The sequence below is a fragment of the Bubalus kerabau genome, chromosome 12 (assembly GCF_029407905.1).
Source record: "Bubalus kerabau isolate K-KA32 ecotype Philippines breed swamp buffalo chromosome 12, PCC_UOA_SB_1v2, whole genome shotgun sequence".
NCBI classification, from domain to species: domain Eukaryota; kingdom Metazoa; phylum Chordata; class Mammalia; order Artiodactyla; family Bovidae; genus Bubalus; species Bubalus kerabau.
In genome coordinates this window covers 85,484,625-85,496,035 of record NC_073635.1, presented here as the reverse complement: position 1 = coordinate 85,496,035, position 11,411 = coordinate 85,484,625, and the positions used below count along the sequence as shown (strand labels likewise).

The 11,411-nt window shown below is 39.3% G+C and overlaps 1 long non-coding RNA gene across 1 annotated transcript; it reads right to left on the bottom strand.

The window, feature by feature from the left end:
- Window positions 1–1,196: 1,196 nt before the first annotated feature.
- On the bottom strand, window positions 1,197–5,680 carry LOC129624751 (uncharacterized). The gene is made up of 3 exons (XR_008701145.1): window positions 5,324–5,680; window positions 5,158–5,193; window positions 1,197–1,829 (listed from the first exon to the last, which is right to left on the bottom strand). It is a non-coding gene; the product is annotated as an uncharacterized LOC129624751 (long non-coding RNA).
- Between the last annotated feature and the right edge of the window lie 5,731 nt (window positions 5,681–11,411).

Genomic DNA, 11,411 nt, shown 5'->3' with positions numbered 1-11,411 from the left:
GCCTTGCTCTCAGTTGGTGCCCAAAACAGTCCTTCAAAGAAAGAAGGGCAATGCCTGGACTGGTCACATCTATCACTGCTATATATCTCCCCAGGTGCATCAAACTCTTTCCTCTGTTTTCCAACACTTTTCCCTCTGCTCTCTAGAAAAGAGGCCAAGTCAACCTAAGCCATTGTTCTTCCTGCGAATCCATCAGGGCATGCATATTGCTTTAGAGATGAATGGTCCTGCTTTCCCTTCCACCAAATTCAAGTTCTAGTTGAGCTCAGCTGACGCACTCTTAAAAACAATTATTCTATTTATTTGACAAATGCCCTGTAAACTGAGAGAGAAGTACTGGCATTATAATTCCCTTTAAAGATGATTTTGAGGTGCAAAGTAAATAGGGCTGAATATCTATGTCTGTTAATTATACATAATACACTTTTTCTCCAAACTTTATCTCCTTCCACTCAGGGAAACAGCTGAGTATCTTTGTTTTCCACTCCATCAAATGTTTTTATTATCATGTTCAAAGCTTTTGATTAAGTTGGCATTGTAGGCAACCCTTTCCTATTTTCTTTCATGTTTTTCTTGACAAGTCTGAATCAGTAATTCTGGCTGGTATTACAGGCTCATGTTTTTGGGGACATTCATTTATCGTGGAATGAGTCACTTGGCTGTTTCTGTTTCCATATTCTTCTGAAAGGCACCCACAGAAGCATTACAAGAATGCAGGACTGCAGCAAATACATTCTTATGTGTGGTCTGCACTGTGTCTCCACAGTTAATCTAAGCCAACACAACATCATCTTTGAACAATAGAAGGTAATGGCTAGGGATAAAAGTATGAGCTTGGATAAAACCATTTGTGCCACCCTGAATATTCACCCCACATTTAGCTTGAAGACAGATGGTCTAAAGAAGTTATTTCTTATGGCTTCTGTCCTAGGCTCCCAATAGTGATTTTTAAAAAAATCTGGTACTTCTTTGTTTTCTATTTGCTTTTACTATTTCCTTAATTTTAAATTCTAAGCCTCTGGGTGTTTTGTTTATAAAATGGAGTCTCAATTTTCTGCTTTCTTTCTGCTTTCTTAACTGTTTGCACTTTGGCTAAGAGGAAAGAAGAGTGTGTACAGTATTTTTGTATGAAGGGAGACTTTTATGACAGTGTATCAAAACTGTAAAGTGAAAATTAATTATCAGCATACCAGAAGTAACAGATAAATGAGATTTATTCACCTGAATGTATTTGTACAAGTAAGTTCAAAGGAAACAGAAAATGAGATGCTATTTCTGACTCAGGTTCCTTGATTTAAATGGTAACAGAGGGTCTGTTACCTGGGAATGCTAGAGGTTTTCATAGGGGAATGCAGGAGTCCTTCCAAATGTTTAAGGCAGCAGCACAATTCTTTCAAATCACATTTTTCTTGGAAACCTATATATAAACAAAAGCATAAAAAGGGAGCTCTCCTATTCAAAGAGGGGAAGAAGGTAGCCGTGCCAGACCTCACCTCATCAGCCTCCTTTCAGATGTTGAGACACCACAGACTCCCCTGGGCACTGGCTCCCAGGAGTTCCTGCACTGGAAGCAACTGGGCATTTTAGTCAGGATTGGAAACATCTGGAGAGAACAATTCAGCCATTGCTGTCTCCCCTGTCCTTACCAAAAGTCCTGGTGGGTGGTCATTAAGTCAGCTCCTCCATGTCTTTGGAAGGGTCTCTGCAAAGATTCTTGTGTGGGTGCTGTCTTGCCAGTGCCTGGAAGTGAGCTTGGAAGTACCATTTGCTCAGTTCCCCAGATAATCTCCATGCTGGGAGGGAGGATGGATTTTCCTCTCTCTGTCTGCCTTAAAAAAAAAAAAGATTTTATTTTCTTGGACTCCAAAATCACTGTGGGTGGTGACTGCAGCCATGAAATTATAAGACATTTGCTCCTTGGAAGGAAAGCTATGATAAACCTAGACAGCATATTAAAAAGCAGAGACATCACTTTTCTGACAAAGGTCCATCTAGTCAAAGCTATGGTTTATCCAGCAGTCACGTACAGATGTGAGAGTTGGACCATAAAGAAGGCTAAGTGCCAAAGAATGAATGCTTTCGAATTATGCTGGAGAAGACACTTGAGAGTCCCTTGGACTTCAAGGAGATGAAATCAGTCAATCATAAAGAAATCAACCCTGAATATCCTTTGGAAGGACTGATGCTGAATCTTTGCTCCAATACTTTGGCCACCTGATGCAAAGAGCCAACTCATTGGAAAAGACCCTGATGCTGGGAAAGATTGAGGGAAAGAGGAGAAGGGGACTACAGAGGATGAGACTGTTGGATAGAATCATGGACTCAATGGACATGAGTGAGCAAACTCCAGGAGATAATGAAGACAAGCACTCTGCAGTCCACAGGCTCACAGGAGTCAGTCATGACTTAGCAACTATAACAACAGCAACAAAAGAAGCGTCAGTGATCAAGTCTAGAGTCTTTCCAACTTCAATTATTTTCTGACACTTCATGGATACTCAGATGTTTGATAACAACATTGCTGACTCTTCCCTCAAAATTGTCGACTTCTGCCTTATGCTGTTGGTAGAAGTGAGAATGTGTGTTTTTAATTCTGAAGCCAGTCTTTATGTATCCATAGGGAGCACTGTGCTTTATCCTGTTTTCTCCCTCGGTTGTATTTGAATAAGGATCACTTAAAAGTTCCCTCACATCAATAGAAATCACTAAGCCAGAGATTGCTTGTTGAAAAATTTATGGGCATAATGTATCTTCAAAAGAGTGATATGGTTTTTATTTTTGTGGAATCACATAAAGGGCTTCATGAAAATAGATCTGTCTACTAATGAACCACAGTGATTAAAAATTAAAGAAATTTTGAGTTTCTCCTCACTGGAACTATGTAATGACCCAGTGGCCATGGGTCACTGTTCAAAGAGGAGGTGGCCATATAGAGGGAGAATCTAGGCAAGGTGACCTTCAAGATTTCCTGTCAAATCAGTGATTGTATGGAAAACCCTGCTTTATTTATCCAAAAGAATACAAAGCAATAGACTGTCTCATGGTGTGGGGGGTTGGGGGGAAGCTTTTGATAATTTTTATATAGTATTTTATTAAAAATTTGATATATTAACCACTATTATCACAGTTGACAAATAAATTGAAATCTATTTTATGGAAGGTCATGAACTACAAACTGGCATCTGAATAAAGCAGCTGCAGAAAAGCAGTGTCAAATTTTGATCATTTCATAGAAAATTGAAATGCTACAGACTAATTCTCATGGTGATTTATAAGTTTTGCCACACACACATAGATATATACAGGGAATAAAAACAAAACAAAACTTTCTTCCATGGTATTCAAAAAACCTTAATTTGGAAAAATAAAAATATTTAGCAGTGATTTAAATGTGCAGATTTCCTACTGTACTTTATGTTTAGTACTTTAGGGTAATATTGGTTTTAATAGACACTCCATTTCTTACTGATATAAATATATGTAAGCAGTAATATTTTTTGATTGATTATCAATCAGTCAATTGATGCTGAATTGATTAGCATCAATTTTCATTAATGAGGCTGATGCACCCTTTGTCTGGTTGTTCCCAATTCTGGGCAAGTCACTTTGGCAGCTGTATTAGGTCTATTCGGCCACTCAAGGACCTACTTAGTAACTTTTGCTGTGCCCCTAATAAAAAAATTCATGTGACTTCCCGTGAAACTATTTTATAACTGAGAACTATGAGAAATCATTTAAAGCAGAATTAGTATCTTTGAATCAATTAGCATAGAACTCATAGTTTAAAATCTTCTAATAGCTTATAACATTTGTATTTTCTAATTTTGTTACATTTTCATTTGACTATTTATCCCCAAATATTTTTGAACACAGTCATTTGATTCTTTAAAAATATTAGCCTAAAATATGCAGGAGTCCCTTTAGCCTTCATTTTAAAACTGGAATCATAATTAGTCAGAAGGGGAAAATCATTTTAGTGGAAAATAAAATTCAGAAAAGCCAAACATTAACTGCTGAAGTTTCTTTTTGCCCTCTGCAAATTCTTTCTGCATGATATCATTCTCTATATATTTTTGAGTGCATATTTCCAAAGAAATTACGTTTTTGCTTAATGTAAAATTCTAGGCAATTAGATGCAAAAGTGTAGTAAAGCAACATGAAAGCTGCCAATTTAAACACAGGGAAGCAAAACAGTCCAGGAGTTAGACTTCTGACAGCGATGTTAACTACACACTCGGCGCAGCCCGCCAGGTAGAGACACACAGGGCTGTTTTCACAGTCAGGAAGGAGCTCAGTGAAACAGAGTCAAACTCACCTTTAGCAGAAAAGCAGCATAACCTCCTGATAATTTTCTGACTATCCACACCTGAAATATTTTGCAAAAGTGATGAAAAAAATGTAAATGTCCCCAAGATCAACAGATCTAAGATAAATAGTGCATGAGGCTGCATTTAGACATTCTTAGGCAGGCAAAGGTGGATGTGACATTTGATGATAGCCATTTAAAGGCTAAGGATAGTTACTTATTTAAAAAGGAAATAGGTAATTAGAGAGTCCCTTGGACATCAAGGAGATCCAACAAGTCAGTCCTAAAGGAAATCAACCCTGAATGTTCATTGGAAGAATTGATGCTGAAGTTGAAGCTTTAGTGGCCACCTGATGCGAAGAGCCGGAGCACTGGAGAAGACCGTTTGATGCTGAGAAAGACTGAAGGCAGGAGGATAGGGGGCAACAGAGGATGAAATGGTTGGATGGCATCACCAATTCAATGGACATGAGTTTGAGCAAACCCTGGTAGATAGTGAAGGACAGGGAAGCCGAGCATGCTGCAGTCCATGGGGCCATAAAAAGTCGGACTTGACTGAGTGAAAGAACAACAACAGCAAATTATTAACAGAAGAACTTTAATCTATAAACAAATTGATACATTATACAGTATGAAACAAACCAAATGGTCTACCCAGTTTCCTTCTTGCAGCAAACCACTGAAACCACAAAGCAAAGCCTATAAGAAGATGTGGGTTCACTTGGCCATGTGATACTTTCCTAGTCAAGGATCCGAATGTTTGTTGCTCACTTTCAAGCACTGAGTTGCAGCATTGACACAAATAACCAGACAGACCTGAGTTCAGAGTTTGGTCTGTAGTTGATACATACTGTAGGGCAAGTTGTTCTGCTCATAAGTTTCCTCATCTGTAAAATTAAAATAAGCTCATGTTGTCATGTACTGGTGAAGAGTAAAGATAGTAATATATAAAGAATTATGCATGCATAGAGCCTGATATAGGAAAGACAACAAATTACTAATTGAAATGGTGATTACCATCATGATATTTATTTTTTGCCAGTAGGTTGCAGGAGATTTTTAAGATACGATGTTCCACAAATTCTATTTAAGAATATGCATGTAGTTACCAAGTAGATAGACAGTTGAGATTTGTACATGGTCTGGAAATAAAGTCCACACAGAACTTTCCTACCCTGCTGTCGTTATTATTATTTGTTATTGCTGTTCAGTCGCTAAGCTGTGTCCAACTCTTTTTGGCCCCAGGGACTGTAGCCTGTCGGGTTCCTCTGTCCTTTGGATTTTCTAGGCAAGAACACTGAGTGGATTACATACCCTTCTTCAGGGCATTTTCCCAGTCCAGGGATCAAACCTGAATCTCTTGTATTGGCAGGCAGATACTTTACCACTAAACCACCTGGGACGCCCCTTCCTCCACATATCACACATAAATCTATTTGTGTTTTTAAAATTTTTGTGTTATGACAAGCAAAGAATGGGAAAGGTTTAGGGTATAAAGATTTGAAGGAATTACCAGGAAGAAGCTGAGGGGAAGCTGATAGTAGTGGTAGTTTCCAAGTCAGAAAAACTTGAATCTCTGCCTTGAGTGGCTTATTAGATGAGAAGACAGAAATTAAGACAAAAACCCTTGAAAAATTGGAGACGCTTGTAGAAGACCTTATCCACATCAAGAATAAAAGTTATTGATATCCTCCCCTGGGAAGTTTGAGTCAGAAGTGAACCAGGAATTTCTAACCCAGATGCCGATTGTCTGGGGTAGTCCAGGGATCCTCACCTATGAAGTTGTTCAAGGTGGTCTCAGGCTGCTGATGCCCCCAACCTGAGTGGCAGAGAGGCAAAGTCAAGTCTGCAATGAGTCACTTGCATCACAGGCTTCACATATTTCAAATTAGTAGTAAGCATGATGTACAGCCACAGTACAAGTTGGCCAAGTACAGGTAGAGAGTTCTCTGTGAATGGGAACCTATAAGAACAACCCACAGAGTCTATGAATATTGGGAAGTATCAGATACAGCCTAGGAAACAACACTGCTTACTATATTTAAAGGGGAAGAGCTAAGTGTATACAAGGAAGCAGGTAACCATATAGCTGATCTGACATATTTGAAAGAAATAAGACTGAAATTTTATAAATGAAATATAGGTAACTGAAATGCTCAATAGATAAAATCAACCCTGCATCAGAAATAGAATCAGTGACCTAGAAGAAGTCAGAACAAATTCTCTGAAAAATAGCAGAGAAATAGGAGCCATGGAAGACAGAAGGAGACATTATGACAGGAGTTAGATCAAAGTCCTTGAAGGAGGAGAGAATGAGTTGAGAAGAAATAATGATTCACAATTTCCAGAACTGTTGAAAGACACCAATCCTCAGATTCAAGACTCACAGCAAATTCAGTGTACACTATTATTGTTGTTCGGTCACTAAGTTGTGTCTGACTCCTTGTGATCATATGGACTGCAGCATGCCAGGCTTCCTTGTCTTTCACCATCTCTGGAACTTGGATGCCATTGAGTTGGTGATACTATCTAACTATATCATCCTCTGTCGTCCCCTTCTCCTCCTGCCTTCAATCTTTCACAGCATGAGGGTCTTTTCAAATGAGTCAGCTCTTTGCAAGAGGTGGCCAAAGTTTTATTCAGCTTCAGCATTATTTCTCCCAATGAATATTCAGGGTTTATTTCCTTTAGAGTTGACTGGTTTGATCTCCCTGCAGTCCAAGAGACTCTCAAGAGCCTTCTTCAGCACCACAAAAGCATCAAATCTTCAACATTCAAGTCACTCCAAATCTATAAATACAAAGAACTTTTCTAGATATAAACTTACCAGGGTGAACCTGCAGAATGTCAAAATCAAGAGAAAAAATTCTAATGTAACTAGAGAAAAAAGATTAAAAGAAATTAATCCAAAAAAGAAAAAAATAATTAATAGTTGATTTCTCAGCAACAGCAGTATAAACTACAATTGAAATAGTATCTTTAGGAGTTGGATAAAGTAACTACAAACCTTAGAATTTTATACTAAGTGGAAAAATTGAGACATGAATTGAACACATGTCTTAGTTCCTTAATACTTTTAAAGACATTCTTAAAACAGGAAAAAGAAAAAAGTTCATGAGAATTATGGGCAAAGATTATGAACAGAAATTTCCAGAACAGTCTTTCAGATAGGTAAAAGGGTGCTCAAGTTTTCTCATATTAAGAGAAGTGAGAAAAGGCAACAATAGTTGACCAGCAAGAGCTGAAGCCTTTACTGAGTGGTATACTTTGCCTCAAGGTTGTGAGAAAATTGACCCTTGCCCATAGGTATAAATATTTATAATTTATCTACAGGACTATTGATTAATATATTTAGCAAGAATAACTCTTCTACTTACCGATTCCACTCAGAGGGTAAAGTGTCTGCCTGCAATGCGGGAGACCCATGTTCGATCCCCGGGTTGGGAAGATCCCCTGGAGAAGGAAATGGCAGCCCACTTCAGTATTCTTGCCTGGAGAATCCCATGGACAGAGGAGCCTGGTGGACTACAGTTCATGGGGTCGCAAAGAGTTGGACACGACTGAGCGACTTCACTTTCTCTCTTTCTTTCTTTCTACAAATATACCTCCTTATTGAACTTCCCAGGTGGCTTTGTGGTAAAGAATCAGCCTGCCAATGCAGGAGACCAAGGTTCAATCCTTGGGTCAGGAAGAACCTCTGGAGAAGGAAATGGCAACCCTCTCCAGTATTCTTGCCTGGGAAATCCCATGGAGAGAGGAGCCTGGTTGGCTACAATCTGTGGGGTCGCAAAAGAGTCAGACACAACTGAGAGACTGAGTATGAATACAATGGATAAAATTAGGAGCAAAAATAATTATTGTGGCTTTATTTGTAATACTAAAAGAATTGAAATAACCTAATGCACAGCAGTGGCCACAGGACTGGAAAAAGGTCAGTTTTCATTCCAATCCCAAGGAAAGGCAATGCCAAAGAATGCTCAAACTACTGCACAATTGCACTCATCTCACACGCTAGTAAAGTAATGCTCAAAATTCTCCAAGCCAGGCTTCAGCAATATGTGAACCGTGAACTTCCTGATGTTCAAGCTGGTTTTAGAAAAGGCAGAGGAACCAGAGATTAAATTGCCAACATCTGCTGGATCATGGAAAAAGCAAGAGAGTTCCAGAAAAGCATCTATTTCTGCTTTATTGACTATGCCAAAGCCTTTGACTGTGTGGATCACAATAAACTGTGGAAAATTCTGAAAGAGATGGGAATACCAGACCACCTGATCTGCCTCTTGAGAAATTTGTATGCAGGTCAGGAAGCAACATTTAGAACTGGACATGGAACAACAGACTGGTTCCAAATAGGAAAAGGAGTTCGTCAAGGCTGTATATTGTCACCCTGCTTATTTAACTTCTATGCCGAGTACATCATGAGAAACGCTGGACTGGAAGAAACACAAGCTGGAATCAAGATTGCCAGGAGAAATATCAATAACCTCAGATATGCAGATGACACCACCCTTATGGCAGAAAGTGAAGAGGAACTCAAAAGCCTCTTGATGAAAGTGAAAGTGGAGAGTGAAAAAGTTGGCTTGAAGCTCAACATTCAGAAAACTAAGATCATGGCATCTGGTTCCATCACTTCATAGGAAATAGATGGGAAAACAGTGGAAACAGTGTCAGACTTTATTTTTCTGGGCTCCAAAATCACTACAGATGGTGACTGCAGCCATGAAATTAAAAGACGCTTAGTCCTTGGAAGGAAAGTTATGACCAACCCAGATAGCATATTCAAAAGCAGAGACATTACTTTGCCAACAAAATTCGTCTAGTCAAGGCTATGGTTTTTCCTGTGGTCATGTATGGATGTGAGAGTTGGACTGTGAAGAAGGCTGAGTGCCGAAGAATTGATGCTTTTGAACTGTGGTGTTGGAGAAGACTCTTGAGAGTCCCTTGGACTGCAAAGAGATCCAACCAGTCCATTCTGAAGGAGATGAGCCCTGGGATTTCTTTTGAAGGAATGATGCTAAAGCTGAAACTCCAGTACTTTGGCCACCTCCTGCGAAGAGTTGACTCGTTGGAAAAGACTCTGATGCTGGGAGGGATTGGGGGCAAGAGGAGAAGGGGATGACAGAGGATGAGATGGCTGGATGGCATCACTGACTCGATGGACGTGAGTCTGAGTGAACTCGGGGAGTTGGTGATAGACAGGGAGGCCTGGTGTGCTGGGATTCATGGGGTCGCAAAGAGTTGGACAGGACTGAGCCACTGATCTGATTTGATCTGATCTGAATGCAATTATAGATGACTGGATAATAATTATGAGATAGCTTGTTTAATGAAATATTAGGCATTCCTTGAGAAGAGTAAGGCAGTTCTCATATACCCATATGGAATTGTCTTTCAGATGTAATATTAGTGTGTGCATTGCCATTTGTGTGGGACAATATATGTGTACACATGCACACACAGACATATGTGTAACATGTTCTGAATATCACTGGAGAGATGCTTAGGAAAATCATGGTCCACATGGAGGGAAGCCAGGGGAATAGCCAGAGTAAGGAAATTGATTTTTTTTTTCCTATCCCTTTCCCCTTTTAAATCCTACCTCATGGGTATTAATATCCACCAATAAATATATCTTTTAAAAGTAGATCTGATACTGTTTTTCAGTCCAAAACATAGTTAAAATAAAAACCTCTTCACACATCAGAGAATATTGCTAGGAGGTATCCCCATTTTATAGGTGATTACATTAAGTTCTGAGAGCTTAATTTCCTTCCCCACATCATCCAAATACTGACAGCGTTTAAATTCAAATTCAGATATGTCTGCAAAATCCAGCCTCTTAGTTCTGTTATTTCATAACCCCTATTGTACTTTTTGGCTTCCCTGGTGGCTCAGACAGGGGTAAAGTGTCTGCCTGCAATGTGGGAGACCCAGGTTCAATCCCTGGGTTGGGAAGATCCTCCTGGTGAAGGAAATGGCAATCCACTCCAGTATTCTTTCCTGGAAAATTCCATGGACAGAGGAGCCTGGTAGGCTACAGACCATGGGGTCGAAAAGAGTCAGACACAGACTGAGCCACTTCACTTCATTCTACTTTTTAAAAATTCTTTGCATTTACAGCTATATGAAATATTGGCAACAGCAAAGTTCAATGAAGAGAACTGGATTTAATTATTTTAATAAAATTTGACATGAGTCCCCCAGTCTGACTACAATGTCTGGGATGTGGCATAGGCTTAGTATATATCTATGAAATGAAAAAAAAGAATGAATGAGTTAGCGAATGAATGGAGCAAGCTGCCTTTGAAGGTTGTCTAGGTGGCATGTGAAATGGAATACACTTGAGAACTGTTTTTATATAGTTCGAGCTGAGGCCTTCTATGATGCAGAAGTATTTTTTCAGATTAACTGAAATTTGATATTGCATTTATTTTCTCTCTGTCCAAGTAAATTAGTAGAATCCATCTATCTCAAATGACAGTCATATTTAACTGTAGTTGATGGTATATTTATAGACACAGACACCCCAGGTACAAGGTAAGTTATTTGAGCTTTTTTTATCTAGATCTTCTTATTGAGATTGTCAATGATTTTTACTGTGAAGGTGCGGCGGGATGACATTACCTTCAAAGCAGCAAAAGCATGTCACAGATCCAAACGCAGCTCCCTGTGCCAAGACTATGGCTAATATACACGGGAATTGTTCCAAAGAACCCATATGGCAATGTGAGCTGAACATCTTTTACAGCAGCGATTTCATTCCAGCCTCAGTTCTTTCTCTTAAATAACACCTCTTTTATTTCCTGTAGTCAAAACTGGCTGTACAGTCCCCGCTCCTGCCAAAGCCTGCGTCTGGGATGTTCGGCCTCCAGGAACCAAAGCGCTGAACCTTTCTTCTCGCTAGCCCCGCTCTGCCAAAATCCATCCTGACACACCTTAAATTATATTAGATCAAAGGCTGAAAATTATATGCCATCAAAAGTAGAAAGATAAAATGTTTATCTACCGCATTAGGGGTGTGTGGTGTTTTTCTAAAGCGCTTGAAGTTTGAGTGAAACGTTATTAAATGTCTGCAGGGCAAGGGAGGCTTACTTCCTCGGCGTGG